Source organism: Podarcis cretensis (assembly GCF_951804945.1).
Source record: "Podarcis cretensis genome assembly, chromosome: 7".
Lineage (NCBI taxonomy): Eukaryota > Metazoa > Chordata > Lepidosauria > Squamata > Lacertidae > Podarcis > Podarcis cretensis.
In genome coordinates this window covers 23,819,583-23,844,720 of record NC_137176.1, presented here as the reverse complement: position 1 = coordinate 23,844,720, position 25,138 = coordinate 23,819,583, and the positions used below count along the sequence as shown (strand labels likewise).

The 25,138-nt window shown below is 44.0% G+C and overlaps 1 long non-coding RNA gene across 1 annotated transcript; it reads left to right on the top strand.

Annotated features, from left to right (window-relative positions):
* Positions 1-14,482: 14,482 nt before the first annotated feature.
* Positions 14,483-22,146, top strand: LOC307220950. The gene is made up of 2 exons (XR_013841194.1): positions 14,483-14,528; positions 21,884-22,146. It is a non-coding gene; the product is annotated as an uncharacterized lncRNA (long non-coding RNA).
* Positions 22,147-25,138: the final 2,992 nt, after the last annotated feature.

Below are 25,138 nucleotides of genomic sequence, written 5' to 3'. Positions count from 1 at the left end.
ATTTTATAATTCAAATTGGGGGAAAATAAATACAGTACATCGACAAAAGTACAAAGATTCACCAAATGTTTAGGGGTATGCATACCCCTGTGTACCCCCAGAAAAAAAGCTCTGGTTCTGGCTGAAACAAAGCCCTGCATACATCGCTAGTGTGTTGTTAGTAATGTTATTGCTGTTGCACTCCTTGTATGCGGAATGTATGGAAAATAAAAATTGATGTTCTTTTTCTTCATGATGATTACTCTGATTATTATTATTATTATTATTATTATTATTATTATTATTATATTTAGGATTTCCATATTTTGAAGAGCAAAAAAGAGGACACATTTGCCAACTTCAACTTTTAAACAATGGATCACTATGACCCATGGAAAAGAGGACGTGTCCTGGAAAAAGAGGACATATGGCAACCCCATACCCTGCCTATCTGGCTGGGTTGTCCCAGCCACTGTGTAGCGACAGCTATGAATTTTCTAAAACTTTATAAATGCCACTTGCAAGTACGGGGTGAAATGTGTCTCTGTGTGTACAATTCCTTAAGCCTGAAAAAGAAAGTGACGGATTTGACCACTAGTGGTACAAGAAAGGTATCTTGGTTTCCAGTGTCGCTATGCTTTTTATTGGTTTTAAAGATCAATTTGTAATCTGGCCCACGGCATACATGGAGTCAGAAAAGCAGCACGAGAGGCAGCTTGGTGTAAGAGAATGAATGCCCCACATTTCTAAGGTCTAATTCTGGCTGACACCAAGACTTTGTGTGGCCTTAGGCATGCTCTGTAAAAAGACAAGTCAAATCAATTCAGACAAAAAAGAAAGAAAAAGGGAAGGGGTGTTCAAATACACACATGCACACACAACAACAACAACAACAACTTGGATTTACAAAACTTTTGAAAACTGGTGGAAAGAAGCATTCTTTTGCATTGTGGCACATATTTTCATTTTAACGTTTGACTACTTTGCAGTGGCCGTTTTAAAGAAGGAAGCTTGCAAAGAGGAACTTGAAAACTGGCTGAGTATTAAAGGGGGAAAGGTCATAGCACAATATCAAGTGAAAAGGGGATGCTTTGGATACCAGAATGCTTCTCATTCAAACAATGAATTTGTAAGTAATAAACAACTCTGCATGCAAAGCAAAAACGTTCTGTATTCCCAGGGCCTCCTTTTCCCCCCAGACAGTATTGGGGAAGGTAGGGGTAAGTGTAATTTCCACAGAAACTAATCTCCTTACAGATGGCCAGGCTTTATAATAAAATTGGCAGCATCTAACTGCAAGGAATTCAAAGTTATGGAGTGCATGCTCTGAGGCATGGCAGAGGCATTATACAGAGAGTCCAAAGCAAAATGAAATAGAAAAATGTACGCTCTCTGACTATTTTTGCCTTTCCTGAACTGAATTAGAAATAGTCTCTGAGATCTACCCATCACAGAATCTTGCCATGAGGGGGTATAAAGGAAGCTTTGCATTGCCTTTGGGAAACAAATAAACCCATATAACTCACTTATATGTTTGGATGCTGGTGCTTACATTTCAGTTCTCTATGATCTGGGGACTGGAAACATGAGAGAGTGTCTCTTCCTATATGTCCCTCTTTAAGATCCACTGCAGATAACCTTTCGGTGGTTCCATCATCTACAACAGGGATGGGGAAGCTTTTTCAGTCACAGGGTTAGGTTCCTGTCTGGGTAGCCTTCTAGGCACCCATTTTCTAGTGTCCCTATTTCCCAGGGACAGCCTCAGATTTACAGAAGCCATCCCAGTTTCTGATTTGATCCCGGAATGACCCTCTTTTCCTTAGGGCATCCCTATTTTCATTGGAGAAATGTTGGAGGGTATTGTCAAGGAACTGCCATCAGGGCCAGAGGGAGAGAGCGGGCTCCAGAGGGATTCCAGAGAGCGTCCCGGGATGGGGAGAGGCAGCCCATCTTCTGGGGAAGGGAATCAGCGTAGCAGTAGTGGAGAAGGGGGGCAGATGGGGGAATTGGCGAGGCGGTCCCATGACTCCTCGCCGGGGACCAGCAGGGAGAGTAAGGGTCCTCCGCTGCTCAAACCCTCCTTGCGCAGAAGGGTTCTGCGCAGGGAGAGTAGGCAGAGACTAGGCGTCAAAGAGCTTCTTTGCTGGAAGAAGTTCAAGAAATGCACACTGACGGATTCTGCCAGCGATTGAGACAGCCACGGGCGAGTGGCTGTCCGGACAGAAAAGGTTCACTCAGGCAACCCAGCCAGGTGTGGCGCCGGTTTACGCACAAGCAACCCCTAGAACCATTACAGGTATGGAGTTATGCGACCCCTGAGCCAAGGAGATAAGTAACTATACAACCTTTAGAAGAAGGCAGCCCTGTCTGGGGAAGATGTTTTAAAGCTCAATGTTTTATCATTATGTTTTTATATACAGTGGTAACTTGGTTGTTGAACTTAATCCGTTCTGGGAGTCCATTTGACTCCCGGAACCATTTGAAAACCAAGGCATGGCTTCCAATTGGGTGCAGGAGTTTCCTGCACCTAATCGGAAGCCATGGAAGCCACATTGGACATTCAACTTCCAAAGAACATTCGAAAGCCAGAACACTTACTTCTGGTTTTTCGGCGTTTGGGATCCAAAACGTACACGTACCAAGGCATTCAAGAACCAAGGTACAACTGTATGTTGGAAGCATCGAAAGTGGCTGAAGGAACCCAGTTAGATGGGTAGGGGTATAAATATTATTATTATTATTATTATTATTATTATTATTATTATTTAGGATGACCATAGTTTCTTCAGAGAATTGTTGGGCGGTATGGAGGCCAAAGAGGGCAGAACAACCAATGCAACCTTTACCTAGGCTGGTTTCTGCGCACACAGCCTCCATCCATGGCAAGCAAGTGTTCAAGGGCACTGTCCACCTATGCAAAAACGCTCAGGAAGGGTGCACAGCATGGTTGGCACAGGAATAGTCTGGGGAGAGGGCGATGGCAGAGATGGGAGATGGTCTGGGGAAAATCCCAAGGCCAGGCAGAGAGCATTGGAGGGCCAGAATTGGAGAGATGACTTTTTGACCTGAGGTTCCCCATTCCTGATCTTTGAAGTTGGATATTGTTGCAGAGCAGGTGTTCTTGGCACTAATCCCCAAATTCTGGAACCAGGGGGGTCTACTGGGATTGAGCAGATTCAATATCTTGGCCTTTTAAAATGACAACTGATCTATTTGGATATGTTCCTTTTGGTTTTATCATGCACACATGTTTAATGGATGGGCTTAGTTTGTTTTATTTGTTGTTTTCTACCTTAAGAATCACTGTATTGAAAAGTGGCTATATCTATATCTATATATATCTATATCTATATATCTATATATATCTATATCTATCTATCATCTATCTATCTATCTATATGGAGATTATTTAAAGTGCACAAGTCTATTGGCATTTTCTGAAGAGCTGGCTTGCGTCACACCAACCGAAAGATAGATATCATGCCTATTTCAGGGTCTCTCCGAAGAACTATGTAAAATGCCAACCAGCCAACTAAAATAATAAACAACTTTACACTAATGAGCTAGGGTCAATCAGGGACTGGCTAGTCAAGTTAATCCCTAAATCCCAGACGGAGTGCCAGGCAATCCGTGGTTCATTCAGCTAGGCCTACTTGCACTTAATAATACATCTTAGTCCCATTTGTAGTTGCAAATCTCAATGGGATTAATTTGGCTGCAATGCAAATCAGAGAGCTTAAGTGGATTCTGGTTTGTGGACATATAGCATCTCTCTAAAATCAAGGGGATAAGATGAGGGCAAAAGAAATGTGCAGAAAAATCCTATGGACAAAAGGTATTTTGTATATTTTCTTTCTGTTCTCCTTTGAGCACACTGCTTTGCAAGTAAGAAATATTCTCAGCAGCACCCCTTCCATCCTGTATTCATTAGACATATTCATATTTTTGTGAAGGTGTCATCCACTGGCGGAACTTCTGTATAAAACAGGCACCAATTTCTGGAGCTATTCTGGGGGATCCAGAAAGGATTAAAAGTTTGTATGACAACCCCACACAAGGGAGGAGATTAGTGGGCCTGAAACGTTGGGTAGTTGTGAGGCTTCTGTGATGGGAACAGGCTAAAGAACAGGCAAACAGCTTGAACCACAAAGCAGCTGAAAATGAAATGTGAAGATTTAATGTCAGCTTTCTGTCATTCACTTCAACAGAACTTACCATGGAAAATACTGAACCACACCAGCCAAGAAGCTGGGCGAGAACTTTATTGGGTTGTATTCAGCTAAGTGCTACTTAAGAGTAGACCATCTGGCATTAATGACCATGACTAACTTAGGTCCATTAATTTAAATGGGTCTATTATGAGTAAAAAGTTGAATATGACACTTAGTCGTTCTGAAACAAGCAAACACCAGCAATAGAAAGCTCCTGACTTCACCCAGAGACAGCTAACTCCTGTGCCACCTAGAGACTAAGCCATACAGTGGCACACGGGTCTAAATAAATTTGCATAATGATTTCAGCTCTACGCATCTGACAGTCATTTGTAAAAAGAGTGACAACTTTATAGGGAAGAAAGAAACCCATTCATAGTAAAGAATCAGAGCAAAATGTACATGACACCATTTTTAAAAAGTGAACATTAAATGATGGAGCCATTAAATTTGAACTCTACGTCAAGGGACAGGGCAAGATTAATTTCAATAGAAAAATAGCATGTTCTACTGCACAAATTATTTAAAATGATGGCAAATGTATAATATTCTTGGTAGTGGCGCCCTCCCGGTGGAACGCCCTCCCTTCAGCTGTCAAGGAGATAAAGAATTACACAACTTTTAGAAAACATCTGAAGGCAGCCCTGTATTGGGAGGTTGTTAAGACTTGATGGTTAACCTATGCTTTTAGATATGCTGTAAGCCACCCAGAGTGGCTGGGGAAACCCAGCCAGATGGGCGGGGTGTAAATATTATTATTATTATTATTATTATTATTATTATTATTATTATTATTATTACAGTTGTACCTTGGAAGTTGAATGGAATCCGTTCCCAAAGTCAAATGTTCAAGAACCAAATTGTGGCTTCTGATTGGCTGCAGGAAGCTCCCTTTGGACATTCGGGTTCCAAAAGAACATTCGCAAACCGGAACACTAACTTCCGGGTTTGTGACATTTGGGAGCCAAAACGTCCGAGTTCCAGGGCGTTCAGGATCCAGGGTATGACTGTATTATTATTTTTAAAAGTTACAGCAAAAGCTTCCCATATGTATTTTCCAATAAAAAAAAATGGGGGCAATGAAAATATCACAAAATCCTGGTATGTGCTGGGAAATGGAAAGAATTGTCACAGGTCCTTAATCCAGGGCTATAGCTATGCAGCAATCAAGAACTATAAATTCTTGTATGGATGTAATGCATCTATGCGCTCACCACTCAAGTATCTTTTCAACATGGCCCTAGCCATATGGGAGCTACTTGTGATCTTCACAGACAGCCCCTATCCATGTGATCAGCTCCGATAAACATTGTTCCAGATGTCTGAGACGCATTGTGCTCTTGTTCTCACCACTACGGTAACCCCCCCACCCCACGCCACCCCACCCCACATCAACTGTATCAACACAGAAATTTGCAGTTCCAATAGCTTCATAAATTTGGCCATTGACTAAAAGCCTGTAGTGGTCCTTCCGATTTCCAGGATTTTGTGACAGCTCCATTGGGCTTACATGTTCATATTCATGGAAAAGCAGACTTCATACAACGAGGGTAACATTTAATGCCACCTCCATGTGTTCCAAAACAAGAGATGTTTAAGACAAAGAGCCCCATTAACCTTCTCCAAAATTTCAAGCTGTTTGATAAAGCCCTCCTCGGCCAAAGACCAGATTTCTTCCTAATTGCCATAAATAATGGGCAATTGATGATATTTTCTCAGGTTTCCTTGGAAAATGTTCAGAATTCTGAGGAATTTATGGCAGTTCAGGCCTTCTCAGGTATTCCTCAGTCACATGGAACTTTCTGATGTGTTTCAAGGCATACCTAGGAACCTTAGGTATTAAATTAGTTTTTTCTCACACACTGTAATTCCTTGCAAACTGGCACCTGGCGTTCCGACTAAATCATGACTTTCACCTCGAATAAAGTATTTTGTCTCTAAATTTTACTGTAACATTCTTGCTGCAGCTTTCAAAGTGGATTTATTTGATACAAGATGGGTAGCTTTGTATTATCCATTTATGGGGCTATTTTTAATTTCCAGACACTATGTGGTTGCACATTTCCTCTGCATCATCACAAACAGCACAATAAAAAAATATCTCAACAGCCAGGAAACTCTTGGAAGCCGCAGGAATGTTTTACTTCCAGAACTAACTGCTGAGCCCCCTTTCTTTATTTTTTCCAAGTAAAGTTAACAGATGTCTCACATTCGCTAGGGAGGGGCTGAAGAAATGGCTGGGTCAGCAATTGCTGGAGAGCCCTCAGTAAAGTGTAACTAGAAAAGTAAGCAATGTAGGAGAAATATTGGATTGGCTACTAAAACATATTCTGTTGGCTACTAAAACATATTCCCTTTGGACCATTCTATGGATTGGCACCCTACTTCAAGAAAAATTGGTTCTTTGAGGAAATACTATTCAGTGGAATATTAATGATGGCGCTGCTCTGGTTCGCCAGAAGCGGCTTAGTCATGCTGGCCACATGACCCAGAAGCTGTACGCCGGCTCCCTCAGCCAATAAAGTGAGATGAGCACCACAACCCCAGAGTCGTCCGTGACTGGACCTAATGGTCAGGGGTCCCTTTACTTTTACCTATATAATTGGCAGATAGAAGAGGGGGAGTACCTTCTCTCTCTCTCTCTCTCTCTCTCTCTCTCTTCATTTCATTCCTTGCTTTGTTTTCCTGTTTTCCTTTTCTTTTTTTGTTTGACTCTGTTGGACTGCATTCGGATGAAGGTGATGGATGATTGATGAAGGATCCTGTGTGAGAGGCAGGGAAGGGAAGATCTCCCAGGGTAGGAGGCTGGGATAAGAAAGGAAAGCTCCCAGGTGAGAGCAGGGAGAGTTTATCTCTTTGCAAGCTGGATAAGAGTTATGATTTACCTGAGAGAGAGGACTTTGTATCCTCCGTTTTCTCTTCTGTTTTTATTTTTGTTTAGATTAGTTTGGGTTTGGTTTTTTGGTAATGTATTATGAAAAGTCTTAATAAAATCTTATATAAAAACACAGAAAGAAAGAAATTCGGTACTCTACGAAACATTATGCACCTGGGGTTGATCCAGACTTTGCAACCACTGCCAGGCCTTATAGAGTGGCAAAGTCACCAATACATGTGCAGCCCTGCCACTTGCGTGCCAAGGCCGCTTGACCCACAGTTCCCTCATGGACAATAATTACACAGACATGAGTTTAAGGGTTCAAATAGGCCACAACTTTATTGGTTACAGATGTGAGCAGTTTGGCTTAGGCATTGGGTGAAGCCAGGCTGTATCACAACTCCAGCCCGTCTGCAGGGAGTCCATCTCAGGGTGAACCACCAATAGGGGGAGCCCTATGACTTACATCAAATAGCCCTCCCCCCTGAGGGGGGCCCGTTGGGGTTGTGACATGGCCCTAGCCCACATCCAAGAATTGGACAGAATCTACACCCCTGGGTCCCTTTAACAGGATACCTTATTGAGGAGGAGCAGGCGAGAGCTACAACCTCCTCTCCATCCAAACAATGGCTTACCCAGTGCCTAACCTCACAAAGTTGTGGCAATTGCTACCAGGCAGGTGAAGACCAAATGGCTGGTGCCAATTTGCCAAGTGGGAAAAAAATTCCTACCTGGCCCCAACAATATGGCTATCCTATTTTTAAAAGACATCTGAAGACAGCCCTGGTAAGGGAAGTTTTTAATATTTAATACTGTGTTGTTTTTAACACTCGATTGGGAGCCACCCAGAGTGGCTGGGGAAACTCAGCTTGATGGGCGGGGTATAAATGATAAGTTGTTGTTGTTGTTGTTGTTGTTGTTGTTGTTGTTGTTGTTGTTGTTGTTATGGCCGACAGTTGTCCATAGCAATGTCATATCACAGCACAGCATGAAAAGAGAGTGAGTGGGTTGGGAGATCTAGCAAAAAGGGTGAGAGGGGAGGTCCAGCCCAGCCGTACCGCAGTTAAAACTCCACTGGCCTCACCTCTTTCCAGCGTTGTTTTCCTACTGCCAGTTGCTGGTTGTTCTGCGTCACATTCTAACAACATTAAAAGTTGGACAACATGTCCAAATACGTTATGAAAACCCTTCCTTAACGTTAAAAACCACGAGTGTAGATCTGCCCTAACTCTGGCCATCTGAGAAGTGTTGCTGTCATCTCCCCACATGAGACCCAGGTGGCAAAGGAGGAAAACTGGAGATCAAGTTAGGACTCAGGGTTCAGGGTTTTCTGGGTCCAGGGAAGCATCCATGAACCAAAGCACTTCAGGCCACTTTCTGGGGCTTCTAGGTTCTCAGTTATACTGGGGTTCTCTGTGGGTCATATGCCCCTTCCTCAGAGAAGGTATCCCCTGAGTCTGTGTGGATGTGGTATTGACAATAACCCAAGCACACCCAGTGGCTTGACGTCAAGGGCAATCTGCAAGCATCTTCCCCTGTTTTTCTCTTTTGTTTTGTAAACAAGGGATGCTTCAGATCATCTTGGCCACTTGAAATTAAATCAAACTGCATGCTGGTCTACAATCTGTCAGCCTCAATTCACATTCTTCTTAGGAACCATACTTGGGATGCATTATATATATATATTTATTTATTAAAAAATCAATTTGGACTTGTAACTGCATGTTTTTGTTTCCCCTTAAGCCTTCTACTCCAAAAATAGTCCGGCTTTTGCAACGTCTGTAGCATGGTAATAGATGACATTCTCTTTCTGCCTGTGTAAGTCATTTCAATGGAAACTGAGGAGGTCGTGTGAAACACAGAATTAAGGGTCGTTAGCAGAGCAATATTTGAACTCGTGGCAAAGGTAAACAGGCATGGATAACCTGGGGGTTTGCTAGCGCTGGCACATGTCCCAGCACAAAGAGAAGAGAAAGAATGTAAACTCACATTTTGTATTCAGTGTAAAAATGTATTTTGGCCATGCAGGATTGCCTTGGAAGGAAGGCACGGGAGCAGCAAGCAAATGAGCTACCCAATCAGTCCAGAAATTGGAGGTAACACATTGGAAGTTCACTATTTTGACCCTTCATAACTGGGTTTAAGTCTCCACATTGTTTGTTCATAATGCATTTATGCAGAGGTCAGGAGGGGTTATGCTCAGATATAAAAGGTAAAAAAGGTAAAGGACCCCTGAATGGTTAAGTCCAGTCAATGGCGACTATGGGGTTGCAGCGCTCATCTTGCTTTTCAGGCCGAGGCAGCAAGCATTTGTCCACATACAGCTTTCCGGGTCATGTGGCCAGCAGGACTAAACCACTTCTGGTGCAATGGAACACTGTGACGAGTGCCAGTGTGCATGGAAACGCCGTTTACCTTCCCACCAGAACGTACCTATTTATCTACTTGCACTGGTGTGCTTTTGAACTGCTAGGTTGGCAGGAGCTGGGACAGAGCAATGGGAGCTCACCCCGTCATGGAGATTTGAACCGCTGACATTCCAATCTGCAAGCCCAAGAGGCTCAGTGGTTTAGACCACAGTGCCACCTGCTCCCTTAGCCACAGATATAAGAACCAAAGAACAGCCTGCTGGGTTAGGCGAATGCATGCCCTCCAACATTTCTCCAATGAAAATAGGGATGTCCTAAGGAAAAGTGGGACATTCCGGGATCAACTCAGAAACTGGGGTGGCTTCTGTAAATCTGGGGCTGTCCCTGGAAAACAGGGACACTTGGAGGGTCTGCATCTATTCCAGGAACCTGTTCTCACAGTAGCCAATCACATTCCCATGGGAAGAGGAAGAAGAAGAAGAAGAAGAAGAAGAAGAAGAAGAAGAAGAAGAAGAAGAAGAAGAAGTTTGGATTTGATATCCTGTTTTAACACTACCCTAAGGAGATTCAAAGTGGCTAACATTCTCCTTTCCCTTCCTCCCCCACAGCAAACACTGTGAAGTGAGTGGGGCTGAGAGACTTCAAAGAAGTGTGACTAGCCCAAGGTCACCCAGCAGCTGCATGTGGAGGAGCGGAGACGTGAACCCGGTTCACCAGATTACGAGTCCACCACTCTTAACCACTACACCACACTGGCCTAAAAGCAGGATCTGTCTGCAACAGCGCCCTCTTCATTTGTGATTCCTAGCAGTCACATAGTTTTTACTCTATTTCAGAGCCCGTCTTAAGAACATTAAAAAAGAACCTTGCTACAGCAACCCAGGTCCAACCAGTCTAGCATCTTGCTTCCAATATGTAAAGCCTTGCCCCCTTGCCACGAAAACATTGTTTTTATGCTGTATTTCGATGTACCACTTAGAGACTTTTAAATATTGAGTAGTATAGAAATGTTTTTAAATAGATTTGTTGAAAGTTTCCTGCGAAATGCATTGCAAACCCTTGAGGGGTTTTTACCAACAAGAGCATCTGAAAAAAATCAGATGGGTAGAAACACCCTCTCACCTCACTAAACCAAAATGTTTTCTTGCAACAAAAAAGAGGGGTGCATTAGAGTGGTAGGGCTATCTGGGTCTTTTTCTTAGTTTCAAGAGGGAATAGATGTCTCCGAACAACCACCAGAAGCTTTAGCAAACTACAGTTCCCAGGATTCTTTGGGTGGGGGGGGGGAACCATGACTGTTCAAGGAATATGATACTGCTTGAAATGTATGGTGAGGATTTAGACAAAATCTGCCACTGCACCTGAGGGCAGAAGCTAATTTAGAGGATGCAGGATAGACTATGTGTGGCAAAGACAGATCCAGGTATTACTGTATTTTTTGCTCTATAAGACTCACTTTTTCCCTCCTAAAAAGTAAGGGGAAATGTGTATGTGTCTTATGGAGCGAATGCAGGCTGCGCAGCTATCCCAGAAGCCAGAACAGCAAGAGGGATTGCTGCTTTCACTGCGCAGCAATCCCTCTTGCTGTTCTGGCTTCTGAAATTCAGAATATTTTTTTTCTTGTGTTCCTCCTCTAAAAACTATGTGCGTCTTGTGGTCTGGTGTGTCTTATAGAGCGAAAAATACAGTAATTCTGTATTGCCTTTTGCCTCTCCATTGCCTACTGCCATCTGTGGTGTCTGCACGCCAACCCAGAAAAGTTGGGATTGGATAAACACACACTCTGCCTTCATCGAAGATTGTTTGATGCAGGTGAGATGGATTCTGACGGATCATATTTAAATGCAAATGACAGAGATAACTGTTTTCCCAGCACCTCAGTAAAAGACAACTTCTCCTCCTTCCCTTCTTTCTCCCTCTTTCTCCCTTCTTATCCTAGTCACGTGGCCACCAGCCAAGACACTAGTCTATCAAAAGAACAATATCAACTGGGTTTGCCTGCAAAGCAGACGATTCAGATTTCAGACAAGAAGCTGGTGGGTAGGGAAGAAACCCTTTCCAAAGAGGGAGACTGCAAGATTCCCCCACATTTCCATTTGCTGTAAGGATGTTTGCAGAAAGTTATAGCCTTCATCAGGAAATCTGCCTTTCAAATATCTACAAATTCTAGCCCCAAGTGCGCCGACTGCCTGCTTGTCTGTTTTAATGTTGCGCAAGAAGAAATTTCCTAAGATAAAGGCAACAACTTTAACAGCAGGTGGCTGAAGCATAGCCTTCAGGAAAGCTGTTAAGAACCATTTTTTTTGTACGCGGGGTGGGGGTGTATGTCTGTAAAATAAAACATAGTAGCATGCAGTCTCACTTGCAATTATCGATTCTGAGAAAAGCAGTCACTATATATTTAATTCAGGTTGCACATGTCTGGCACACGGGCTGGCTTAAAACAACCCAGTTTTACAAATACATTTGCTTAATACAATCCCCCTTGCTGGTTTCTGTAATTCTGCCCCGGTGGTTCTTCAGCTCTCTTGAACTGACAACAACTAGAGTGGTACCTCGGGTTAAGTACTTAATTCATTCCGGAGGTCCGTTCTTAACCTGAAAATGTTCTTAACCTGAAGCACCACTTTAGCTAATGGGGCCTCCTGCTGCTGCCGCGCCACCGGAGCATGATTTCTGTTCTCATCCTGAAGCAAAGTTCTTAACCTGAAGCACTATTTCTGGGTTAGCGGAGTCTGTAACCCTGAAGCGTATGTAACCTGAAGCGTATGTAACCCAAGGTACCACTGTATTCTGATTTAGGCTCCAATCCTGTGCATTCTTATCTGAGAGGATGTCCAGTTACTATAGGGTTGTCATATTTCTAAAAGTTAAAACCAGGACACCCCCAAAAGTTGTTGAGCTTTCTTTAGACAAACCCCAAAGTTGTTGAGGGTCCCCCCCCCACAAAAACACCAAAAAGTCCCCCCAGATGTCAATTCTGCCTTTGAAATCCCAGTAATGTCCACGAAAATCCAGATGTATGGCAGCCCTAGTTGTTATTAATTCTTATCATCATCATCAGCTTATATTATTATTCATTGCTATTCTTCATTTGATTTACAAATCGCTTCCTATGAAGCATCTCAAAGTAATTTCACAGTATAATAAAAACGTATGTAAAACAGTATGTATCATTTCATGCTTTACTTCTGAATAGTCCTATTGTATTGGATGGCCCTGTTAATTTGTTTGTTTGTTTGTTTTGTGAACCAGGGGCACGATCCTGCAAACGCTAAGCACTTTCCATTTCACCAGTTTCCATGAGAAAGGGCGAGGCACCCATTTCAGATAAATGGGAAAGAGGCTTAAATTCCGAGGGAGCGGGCATCATTACATTTTTGTATCTTTCAGAAACCAAGTGGCAGGACGACGGAAACAACCTCTCAGTTAAAATTCAACTGCTGCAATTCTTCTCTGTAGTTGCAATCTAATGAAGCTGTATTCTTCATGCGGGGAAACCAGGCATATAGCTGGAAGGTGATCCTTAGAAGCTCCTACTGCAGTCACAGGCGCTGCAGTTTTCATCTTCAATTTTCAATTTAAACTCAAAAGTAGTTTGCCACTTTCGTAGGTGGCAGAAACTTCAAAGAAATCCCTGAGACTCCAGCATTTTGTGTTATTTTAATCAGGAAGTTTTTTTGGGAGTGGTTAAAATCCCCCTAAACATTCTCAAGTAACCACTGGTGGTCCCCCAATTGCCGCTGTGGTTTTCTTTCTTTTTAATGGGCTTAATACAACTAATCCAGAACTACAACTAATCCAGAACGTGGCAGCCAGACCGATGACTGGGAGCAGCCGCCGAGACCATATAACACCGGTCTTGAAAGAGCTACATTGGCTCCCAGTATGTTTCCGAACACAGTTCAAAGTGTTGGTCCTAAGCGGCCTAGGTCCAGTATACCTGAAGGAGCGTCTCCACCCCCATTGTTCTGCCCGGACACTGAGGTCCAGCACCGAAGGCCTTCTGGCGGTTCCCTCACTGCAAGAAGCCAAGTTACAGGGAACCAGGCAGAGGGCATTCTCGGTAGTGGCACCCACCCTGTGGAATGCCCTCCCACCAGAAGTCAAAGAGAACAACAACTACCAGACTTTTAGAAGACATCTGAAGGTAGCCCTGTTTAGGGAAGCTTTCAATGTTTGATGTATTATAGTTTTTTTTTTTTTTTTTGGAAGCCGCCCAGAGTGGCTGGGGAAGCCCAGCCAGATGGGCTGGGTATAAATAATAAAATTATTATTATTATTATTATTATTATTATTATTATTATTATTAGTGTGTTTTCCTAGCTCATCATGTTCACAATTTAAACTGAGACTAGTTCAGGTTCATAAGCCGATTGGGTCAGCAGATCTGTCAAAAATGGAAATGCAGTCTACAGAACCATCCTTTGGGTCCAATCAATTGCCCCGGGAAAGTTCAAAGGCAGTCGGATATGTCCCAATGGCAGGCTGCTGCATCCACAGGGTGGGTGCCACTACCAAGAAGGCCCTCTGCCTGGTTCCCTGTAACTTCACTTCTCGTAGGGAGGGAACCGCCAGAAGGCCCTTGGAGCTGGACCTCAGCATCTGGGCTGAGTGATGGAGGTGGAGACGCTCCTTAAGGTATACTGGGCCAAGACTGTTTAGGTTTTCAGATTATGCACAGCTCTTCCTCAGGCTTTGATTATGAGAGCAAAAAATAAATAAAAATCTAATAGTTGAGATGGAAGCAACTGGGTAGTCAGGCTGATGGTTACTAGGCTGCAGAAGTCTACTGGCCATTGCTGTTGGCATGGTGATGTCATGTGTGATGTCATGTGTGATGTTGGCATGTGTGATGTCATGTGTGATGTCACAAAGAGGATATGCTTTAATGAGAAGGAATGCGTAACTAAGACGTAAAGATGGATGATTGACAGAGAAGCTGAGGGAAGTCCAAAAAGAGAGAATTTGTTTGTTAAAGATTGGATAAAATTGTATGTTTGTGTTGTAAATCAATAAAAATTATTATAAAAAAAACACAAAAGCAGTCAGACGGCATCTTAGCACTGTCAAGATGGATCTCCATAACAGGTGATGAATAGCTTTATTTGGGGGATATATTAACTTTTACTATTGGGGAAAAGTTTTATATTGGTTTACCAGTTTGTAACCCATCAAGCTGAGGCCAATAAATATACATTTGCAACCCTGTACCCATTAAATAATCAACTTTAGAGGTGACTTTGGGACGGATTCATTCAACCACATTTCCTTTCTCAAGAAAGGTTGGAAAATATGTAATTTGAATGGCTATTGCTCTCTGCTGTTAGGGTGTTGTCAGCGGATCCTGGCTCAATGCCCAGGAAAGTATAAAGACAAGGAAAAGTTTCATACATTCCTTTTCTATTTCAAACTTTACAGAGAGAGGCTATAGAACCCAGCCTCTTGGATAATGGCTTTGTCCCGAGTGAATTTCCACCCTCCGTCTCCCCACTTGCTCATCCATTACTTCTATGGGTGCTACTACCTGCCCTCTGTCTTTGAGGTCTTTTCTCTCCTACTTTTAAGGCTCGCCAGGTTCTGGGAGATGGTAGGTCTGGAATGCTTTCTAGCAACAACATGTCAGCCAGCTGCTCTGGCTCTCCCATGATTTCCCAACTTTCCCCCTCCTCTGCCTCTGAGCTGCGACCTCCCCCAAACCCTTGTTGTAAATCTACATTGTCTTCCTCTTCCTCCTCCCTGGAAGGATCAGGATTGAGAGGAGGTCTCCACCATTCCTCCTCTGCCCAGTCTCTGACACTACCTCCTCCTCAGCTGCTTCTTTTTCCTCTCTGGACTAGCTATACAACATTTAAATGTGTTGTAAATATACTAATGTGACACCAGATGGCGATGGCGAGCTATGCCAAATGCAATGTATTTTTCAAAACGTTTTTTAATAAAAAATTCTCACAGCATTCTTTACATGTGTGTAGATTGCACCTCTCGCTCACTCAAGTCTGTTGTGGCTCAGCATCCAACCATCCTGACAACCCCTTCATCTCCTGCCCTATCTTAAGTCACCCATCACCACTCTCCTGAGTCTGAGCCTTCCTCTTCTGATGCTTCCACAGGGGGTTCTCTGGCTAGGACCTCCCACCACTCCTTCATGTCCAGCCAGTCCCTGACACAGGCTAAAGAACAGGCTCCAGTTCAGGTTGACAAGGGTCGACAAGCAAAGGTAAAGCCAGAGGCAGGACTGGACCTACCCTTAGATGGGATTGCAGCAGTTAACGGAGGAACTGACAGGTGATGATGATGACATAGAGCACCTTATAAACCCTGGAATAGCCAAGATCTGCTACACAGCACATACATTTCCAGCAGCTATGATCTCTCCAGCTTCAAGAGCAGAAATAATCGATCCCTATGTAGGATGGCCGTGTTCCACTGACCATAATAAAGGAAGTCAGACAAGCAGACTCCATTTCGGGTTTGCGTTTGCAGAGGTGGCTTTGGTTTCTCTTTGCCTCTCTCCTCATATTTCATGCCTTCATGCAATATTTACAACTGAAAGAAAGCATTCTATATCAGGAAGGAATGATAAAGGGATGCTTTAGCCAGAAATGCAAGCAAAGAGGAAAAGACTTGCCTCGCGCTGCAATGCTCAAGGGACTAACGGTCATTTAGAGAAAACACATCTCAGAAGCATCCGACAAAATGCAGCTCCACAACTCACTCAGCTCTAACCTGCCTGTTTACTTAGAGTGGATACGCGAAGGTTTGCATCTGCCCGAAGAGTGTGGTCAGGAATATGGTCCTATAAATAGTTGGCAAGTGTAAAGCGGGCCACAGAAATGCTATGGGAGAACAGAACAGAACAGAACACACTGCTGCAAAATATGATTTTAATAAGCAGCACCAAGCTAAATCCCTGTACGTTTCAAATTGTTCTTCGGAGGAAATTGTATCTGTTTAACTATTAAAGGTTCCGTTCTTGTTTGCTGTTTGCTCAAAAGCCACAGTTTGCAAACTTGGCTAGCCTTGGCCACTGAACTGTTCAGTTAGAAACTTGCAGGGATTTAGCTCGGCACAGCTTATTAGAATAATCTTTTGCACCTCTTGCTGTTTACCACTCCACTTTCTTCCATCAAAATTAAAGGTACGGAATTCAGCCGAGATATGCACATTCTGCGATGCCTGTTGGGGATTATGCATGATGGCCAGAGAATGTACAAAAATCAGTCGTCGTTTGCACATTTCACATGGCCTGCTGGAGACTATAAATAAATAAATATATTTATAAATAAATGGAATAAATGCGATCTCTTAACACGTGACACTGGAGATAAAAAGAGCAAGGGAGCAATGAATTTTCAGGTGTAAGATTAAAGATCAGTACAGTCAAATCAACCAGTGGGTGTTCATTAAGTGTGATGGAGCCGTGATGTTCTATTCAGACATTTTACATGAATGTGTGACACCATTGCATATAAAGTGCTTTTCTTTTCTTGATTAGGTAGCACCATTTGGGATTATAGACCTCTACATGTGAATTCTATGGACTGCCATTTATTACAGCTGATACCCTCATGACACCTGGTGACAAATAAAATGCTCGTGGATGGAAGGCATTAAAATAAATTCAAAATGAGAGAACAGCCAGAAAACAGCCAAGAAGAACCCCAAGCATCTCTCCTGAGAGCAGTAGTGTAGCCTTATTAGACTTTATCGATGGTAAGGTGAGTGTTGCTCCCAGAACAGGGAGGAAGGAGTCAAATGACACCAAGGTTGATTCAGAGAAAGAGTTTATTCTGCTCTCTGGATAGCAGAAGGCACTTGCGTGGTCAGTTCACAGCAAGTCCAAAGAAATGAGAAATTTCATGCAGTATATATATCCTCCAGGCACCCTCTCCCCCCTTCCCCAGGAATCCAACCACGTCAGCTCATACACGCAAGCTGACATCCATGACCATAAACAGATATTCCTGTTCCGGTACTCTTGACCATAAAAGGTTGTTCCTGTTTCTATACTCTTATCTTGGGGCAGGAGGTCACCAACTGTAAGAACACTCCTGGCACCATTCCCAGGTCTCTTGTCAGACCTGACAAGGTCTGTGCATCTTTTTGTGGTCAGGATGCAAGACCCAGACGTGCCATCCCTGCTCCACAGAACTGACAAGGTCATCCATTGCCATCACGAACTGATAAAGGAGAGGGCTTTGAGCACTTGTTTATACAGCTGGGTTTCTGTTTATACATTGACTCAAGAGCTCAAGTTAATGCATTTTAGAAATGCTCCCTTGGAGAAGGTAAAATGAGGATTTTGGGTCCCATTTCAGACTGACTGCACAGAACCCATTCCTTCCCCCTTCAGTAGCAACCAACATTTGCCTACAGTGATACTTTTAAATGCACACAAATTTAAAAACAAAACGGCAACTGAAAGCCTATGAGTTAAGATCATCTTGAAAGCACTTGACCAGAAACCCTATGTTTTTGTCATCTGCATGATCTGCATTTTTATATAAGAGGAATCGGGAATAACATCACCCTTATCAGCGTGATGGCAGGTGATTGGTTACCATTCTACAGTTGCAGCGCTGCTTTGTATTGAAGGGAGACTTAAGAACTGCACACCTGCAACCACAACGTGTCAACAAGGTCATAAAATGGAGCATTACTTTTCTGAACTCCGACTTCCAGTTTTTTGAAAAGTGGCTCGGCAGGAAGAGGGAAACCTATGAGTACCCTGCTCATACAACTTAGACAAAAGTATGCTATCCCGAGAAGATACTCTCAGTGCACTCTCAGCACTAAAATTACAACTTACCCACCTGGGAAAGTAGTGTATTGTGCCTGGTTTGTTGTTGTGGTGGTGAAGGGCTGAGGTGGGGAAAATGGATTTCAGTTACAAGGATCAACTCAAAGGGTAGCAATTTTTTGTCAGAAGAAATTATATGGACGCTATCAGCCCAGGCAGCGTAAGCTGAAGCAGAGAAAGTTACCAGCTGAGTCCAAATTACAGAGTATTTGTCTGATGTTATTTAACCTTTCTGCAAAGATTGCTCCAAGTGTTTTGCTAGAAAGTGGAGAGGGTCATGTTGATGCTTCGGCCTCTAAAGGGAAGTTTTCCTTCTGCACATATGTTTTCCCTCTGCACATAACTGTTGCATTATGGGGAAGCATTGCTTCTTTTCTCTTGCATTCTGGGAACTCTCGCTTATAATCTTTTCTCTGTTTCTGCACACACTGTACGAACCTGCTCCAAACACCAAGACATTCCCTCATCGCTCAGTTCACTTTAAGTTCATGGTGACTTGTACTCCATGCATAGCTGACCACATCTATAGAACTTGATTATTATATTCTTTCATGTTATGATCAATCATTAGTAATTGTTCATGTTATATTAATCTTTAGTTATAATTAATTAGGAGGTTTCATGCTTGTCTAGTCCCAACCTCGTTTCCCAGCCTTTAATCTACCGGTGATTAATGTTCACATGTAATTCCCACCCCTCACATGTAATTCCCGCCTTGCATTTGCATTAACCAATAGGCAATGAGTTTCTTTGTGTTTGTATCAACCAATCAGCCACAAGTACACCTGTGGCAATGTTTGTAATATTCAATAAAAGAGAGTTCCCGGGACTTCCCCGGCAGACGCCTCTCGAGACACCCACCACTCGTCTCCCGTGATTTTCATTCCTACAGGCCTCCCCCTTTATTATCTGGGCCGTACGGCACAACTCTAAACAAGGCAACACATTTACCCAAGCTTCCATGTGCTCCTTGCGACTTTGGGTTCAATTTGCTTCGCATCTCAAGGCGAAGCTCCCTAATTTGCGCTTTCTGAAACAATACGCGAGCCGCAAGGCAGCCATCCTTCAAAATTTGCACTTATTTGAAATTTGCAATGCCACGTAAGCCAAATAATATGTACACAAATGCATATGCGGGGATAAAGCGTGCGTTTGAAAAGTGCAAGAGTCCATGAAAATAACAAGCAAAACTGTGCATGGAAATGCTGGTGATTTTTTATTATTATTAAAAAAATCACTGGCTGATGTGAATGACTGGAAGAAGGAGAAACTGGGGGGAACTGAAAATGACAGATTTGGCCATCCCAGATTTGAGCTCCATTCTTCTCCCACACCTGGCAGCCTTGCCTGCTGCTGCAGCAGAAACCTTGCATCGTCTCATGGAATGCAAGTGGAACATTGCAAGGAGTATGAGGGAGCAGTGGTATCAATGGCAGCTTTCTCCTTCCTGGGGCAATGTCATCGCTGGAAGAAAACTATTCACCTGCAGACACCTGCTGCAGAGCCTGCCCTTCTACCTGGGTAACTGTGCTCCTCATCCCTATCTCCTTCAGTTTAAAATGTATGTCCTTGTGTTACCCAGCTAGAGTGAAGACAATGTAGCTCTCCAGTTGTTAGACTGCAGCTTCCACTGGAGCAAAACAGTTTGAGCATCTTACGCCGATCCTGGTCTGACTGCACTGGCTACCAATTAGTTTCCAGGCCCAATTCAAAGTGCTGGTTTTGACCAACAAAGCTTTGAACGGCTCAGGACTGCAATTCCTCAAGGGCCGCCTCTTCCCATATGAACCTACCCAGTCCCTGAGATCATCTTTTCAGGCCTTCCTTCGTGTGCCTCCTCCTCGAGAGGTCTGGAGGGTGGCAACATGAGAACAAGCCTTCTCTGTAGTAGCACCCACCTATGCAATGCTCTCCCCAGGGAAGTTCGCCTGGCGCCTTCATTATACACCTTTAGGAGCCAGACAAAAATGTTCCTTTTCAACCAGGCCTTTGATCGACATCCTATGCCCTTTTAAAATGTGGCTATTGGATAGTTGTTGTTTTTATTTTGATTATGTATTTTCGTTTCATGTTTTGATTTTGTTCTGTGAACCACCCTGACACCTCTGGGTATTGGAAATTTAAATTCAATAAATCATCATCATATCATCATCATTCCTGACTGTTGACCATGTTGGCTGATGGGAATTGGAGCCCACCGATATCTGGAGAGCCACTGTCTCCAGAAACCTAGTTCCAATGCTAGCCTATCTTGTATCTGTGTCTTATTATGCATCCTCTGTAGGGTCCTTGCCAATGAGTGAGTGAACGATTCAGAGTCAAAGATGGAGAGCAGGTTTTGACAACCATACACAAATAAGTCAGGAAGCAAAATAGTAGGATCTGTATAAAGGATCACCAATAATGACTTGGGGTTCCCATTGGTATAAGGTTAAACATGTATTTTGTCCCTCTCCCTCTTGGTTGTTGTTGTTTAGTCGTGTCCGACTCTTCGTGACCCCATGGACCAGAGCATGCCAGGCACTCCTGTCTTCCACTGCCTCCCGCAGCTTGGTCAAACTCATGTTCGTAGCTTCAAGAACACTGTACAGCCATCTCGTCCTTTGTCGTCCCCTTCTCCTTGTCCCCTCCCTCTTGGTAATCAGCCACAATGCATAGTTGTCAGGCTTCAGTGAATTCCGATCCTCTCCCCTCTCACGGCACACATCCAAGGAAGTAGACGAGGAAGTTCTTATCGAGTCTTTATTCAGTAATTCACAGCAAGAGGATCATGTACTCCGCCTCTTAGATTAATGGCGTTGCTCCAACTGAGCTCCTCCCCCCTTCCTTCCTAGCAACAGCACTTCCCTTTATGGTGGCCATCAGGGTTAATTGTCTCTGTGGCCTTTGCTCTTCCACTTTCAATGCACGCTAGGTTATGGGAGAAGGGGGGTCAGAAATGCTCTCCAGTGATAATGTGTCAGCTGGCTGCTCTGCCTTTGTCTCCCCCTTTTCTCCTCCCAAATCATCTGTTCACCTGTCTCTGAGCTGTGAGCTTCCTCAAACCATTGCTGTAATTCAATACTGCCTTCTTCTTCTCTGGAAGGTTTGGGGGGCAGTCTCCACCATTCCTCCTCAGTCTTGTCCCCCTCAGTCCAGTCCCTGACATCAGTCTTACAAAGCCAGATCAGCAATGCAACCCCATCCATGCCACCCGACCAGTCGCTACTGGACCTGCCCCCTTCGTTTGTGTACCTCTGAATATTTCCCCGAAGTCTGAAAACACCATGCTTTGAGGAAACAGCTACCTAAATTGTGTAAGCCATGGGTGAAAGAAAAAATAAGTAATAGAGAGAAGGATTCACTTTGAGCCCCATCAGCAGAAGGCATGTGTAAAGATGTCTGCTTGTGCAATGGGGCTTTTACTACCCCTTCCCCACATGCCCCCATCTGAAATTAGTGTCGGGTGGGTGGGAGAACCCCTGGAACAGTGCAGGGAGGCGAGTGCTGAGATCATTCCGTCTGGGAGGCTGAAATGCTTGCACTGCAGGCAACATTGAATTCCACCCAGGAATGTTTTCCTGGAACACTTATAAGGACATCCAGAAAAGGACACCTGGCCCCCAATAACAGCAAAATTGAATGGATTTGTTTTTTGGCACAGCTCCTGTTTCCGCTGATGAAGAGGCTGCTCAGTGGGGCATGTGCACTGGAAACATGTGGAAAGTTCATCAGTGACAAAGAGAGCTGAGCCTCATCCATTTCACCCAACAGTACTGTTTATGGCACAGATGATGAATGAGACTTGCTGACAATGATGACCTGGGGGGGCCTTTCGCAGAACACGATGAAGTACAATTAGTGCTTGGGGCTCTTGAAGAGTGCAATACAATGCAATAAATACTTCCCATGACGTATTAAAACACATTTTTAAAAGAGGGAAAAGATGATGCCCTAAAAGGGAAACCAGCGGTGAATTTCCTAACAGCCTGTAGGACATGGAGAAATGTGCCTGTCTGGTGCACAAAATAAGATTGGGGGGGGGGGCGACTGTTGTGCTCTTGCACAGATCCCACTCATTAACTGTAATGTGTTTATTTTTTTAAAATATTTGTGAATCACCCATAATCATAGATCTAACTGATTTACCACAAAATAAAACACAGAATAGCTTGCACCGTAAATTAAACAGCAGAGTAATCAAAGTGACTAGATAAAATTAATGCCGTGGAAATGCTTGGCGAAATAAGAATGTTTTCATGACAGGCCAAAATCCATACAATGTCGGTATCCAAACCGCACTTCCACAGAGAAGATGTTCTGTCATGCAGGGACTGCTCTGCTGAATGCTCTCTTCTGAGTAGAGTGGATTTGGGGGGCATGAGGCACCTCCAAATACACAACCTTATTATCCCAGTGATCTATCCGCCCTGTAGGGAATGAGACACTCTTTAATGTATTGTCAATTTGGGCCCGGTCCAAGCCTCGAAAGGGATGAACCAGAGATGGAGGTGTGTGACCCTGTGATTATGGACAGACGACTTCCTGGAGAGCTTTGGGCATATAGTGACTGTTTACCCCTTACTAGAGTTGTGAACTTGTTTATGGGCCATGCCTGCAGAGTAATGGAACCTCATGAATTCCTGGATATTCAGGGAGATTTTCCAGTGGATAAAGCTGGAGTGGGGCCGATGACAACTTGAGACAGCCCCATGGCTTTCATGGAGGCTATGAAGCCCCAAGAACATAGAGAGGAGCCCCATTGTTGGTGCAATTGTGCCATAGGGCTAGAAGTGTGTGTGTGTGTGTGTGTGTGTGTGTGTGTGTGTGTGAGAGAGAGAGAGAGAGAGAGAGAGAGAGAGAGAGAGTATCCCAGTGTGTGTGTGTGTGTATCTCAGGGCTGCCATATTTTGAAGTGCAAAAAAGAGGATGCTATGACAGCTCTCATTTTAATAAAGGTAAAGGTAAAGGGGCCCCTGACCATTAGGTCCAGTCGTGACCGACTCTGGGGTTGCACGCTCATCTCGCTCTATAGGCTGAGGCAGCCGGCGTTTGTCTGCAGACAGCTTCCGGGTCATGTGGCCAGCATGACTAAGCCGCCTCTGGCAAACCAGAGCAGCACACGGAAACGCCGTTTACCTTCCCGCCGGAGCGGTACCTATTTATCTACTTGCACTTCGTGCTTTCAAACTGTTAGGTTGGCAGGAGCAGGGACCGAGCAACGGAGCTCACCCCGTCATGGGGATTCGAACCGCCGACCTTCTGATCGCCAAGTCCTAGGCTATGTGGTTTAAACCACAGCGCCACCCATGTCCCTCTCATTTGAATACCCCTACTCAATATAGGCTATAGAAGTTGGGATATATTGTGATATATTGTTGAGGGGGGCAGGAGAAGAGAAGAGGAAAGCAAGTCTTCAGCCACCAGTCATGTCTCATCCAGAAAGCATAGGCAGAGACATTTCAGCAAATTTTAAAAATCTACCCGGGCAGAAATTTTACCCCTGAAAAAGAGGACATGTCCTGGAAAAAGAGGACACATGGTAGCCCTAGTCTCCAGAGCACTCTGGAAGCAGCTATAAGTGTTTCGCTTGCCAATAAAAAGTTAACTAGATGTGTGCCTTATCTGTGGCGAGCTGTGACAGCACACCATAGATCAGTAAAGGATCATGGGAGTGTTCGTTCCCAGTGGGGATCATGGGACATAGTCAAGGCACAGGTAAAGGTAAAGGGTACATGGACCCCTGACCATTAGGTCCAGTCGTGATCGACTCTGGGGTTGCGGCGCTCATCTCGCTTTATTGGCCAAGGGAGCCGGCGTATAGCTTCTGGGTCATGTGGCCAGCATGACTAAGCCGCTTCTGGTGAACCAGAGCAGTGCATGGAAACGCCTTTTACTTTCCCACTGGAGTGGTACCTATTTATCTACTTGCACTTTGATGTGCTTTCAAACTACTAGGTTGGCAGGAGCAGGGACCGAGCAACGGGAGCTCACCCCGCCATGGGGATTCGAACCGCCAACCTTCTGATTGGCAAGTCCTAGGCTCTGTGGTTTAACCCATAGCACCACCTGTGTCCCTAGTCAAGGCATAATCCCCAGCAATAAAAAATGGTACTTTCTTGGGAAGCACCAAGGTAACATGCATTCGTTTTTAGTCCTGGGTGTAGAGGAACAGGAAGAAAGAAGAAGCAGACGCTCCATGCAGCTTCTTCAAGAGTTTGATTGAGCCACTCACAAAGCCCAAGTGGTTTCAGGGCAATTGCCTCTTCCTAAGCATAGCTATTTTGATTGCTGCTTCTTATCCACTCTTCTGTCAGCTGCAAATGAACAAATAAATACATTTCTAACCCCCCCCCAAAAAAAATCAACAGAGGTAATCTCTTCTTGAAGGAGAAATAACCTTTGAACAACTGCTGAATTTAAACCTGCATTGAGAGGGAATATTTTAACTCCTCTACAAAGAATGCTTTTAATATAGCATCAAGTGTGTATAAGGAAGCTCTCAGGAAGCAAGGAAAAGCTCTATATGAGGGTCTTCCCTGATTATGCTACTGTGTTAACACAAAACACAGCTGATTCCAGGTGTCATAACCTGAATGAGGGTTTAAAGCTGCGGCCAGATATTCATAACCGCAAACCTGTTCACTCAGAGTTTACAAAACTGATTGTTTAACTCTGAGCTTTCCAAACTTTTCATACTGGTGACACACTTTTTTAGACATGCATCATTTTGTGACATAGCAATTCAGCTTTAGTAGCAAACTGGAAGTTAAATTAACCCCTTTCCAGCCCCCTGGAGGAGCGTGGGGAGCATTCACATGACATACCTGCACAACGCAGCCAACACATGTGTCGAGACACAGTTTGGAAATCTCTGGAGCCTGGATGGAAGTTATGTTGCACGTCACATTAGGCTTGC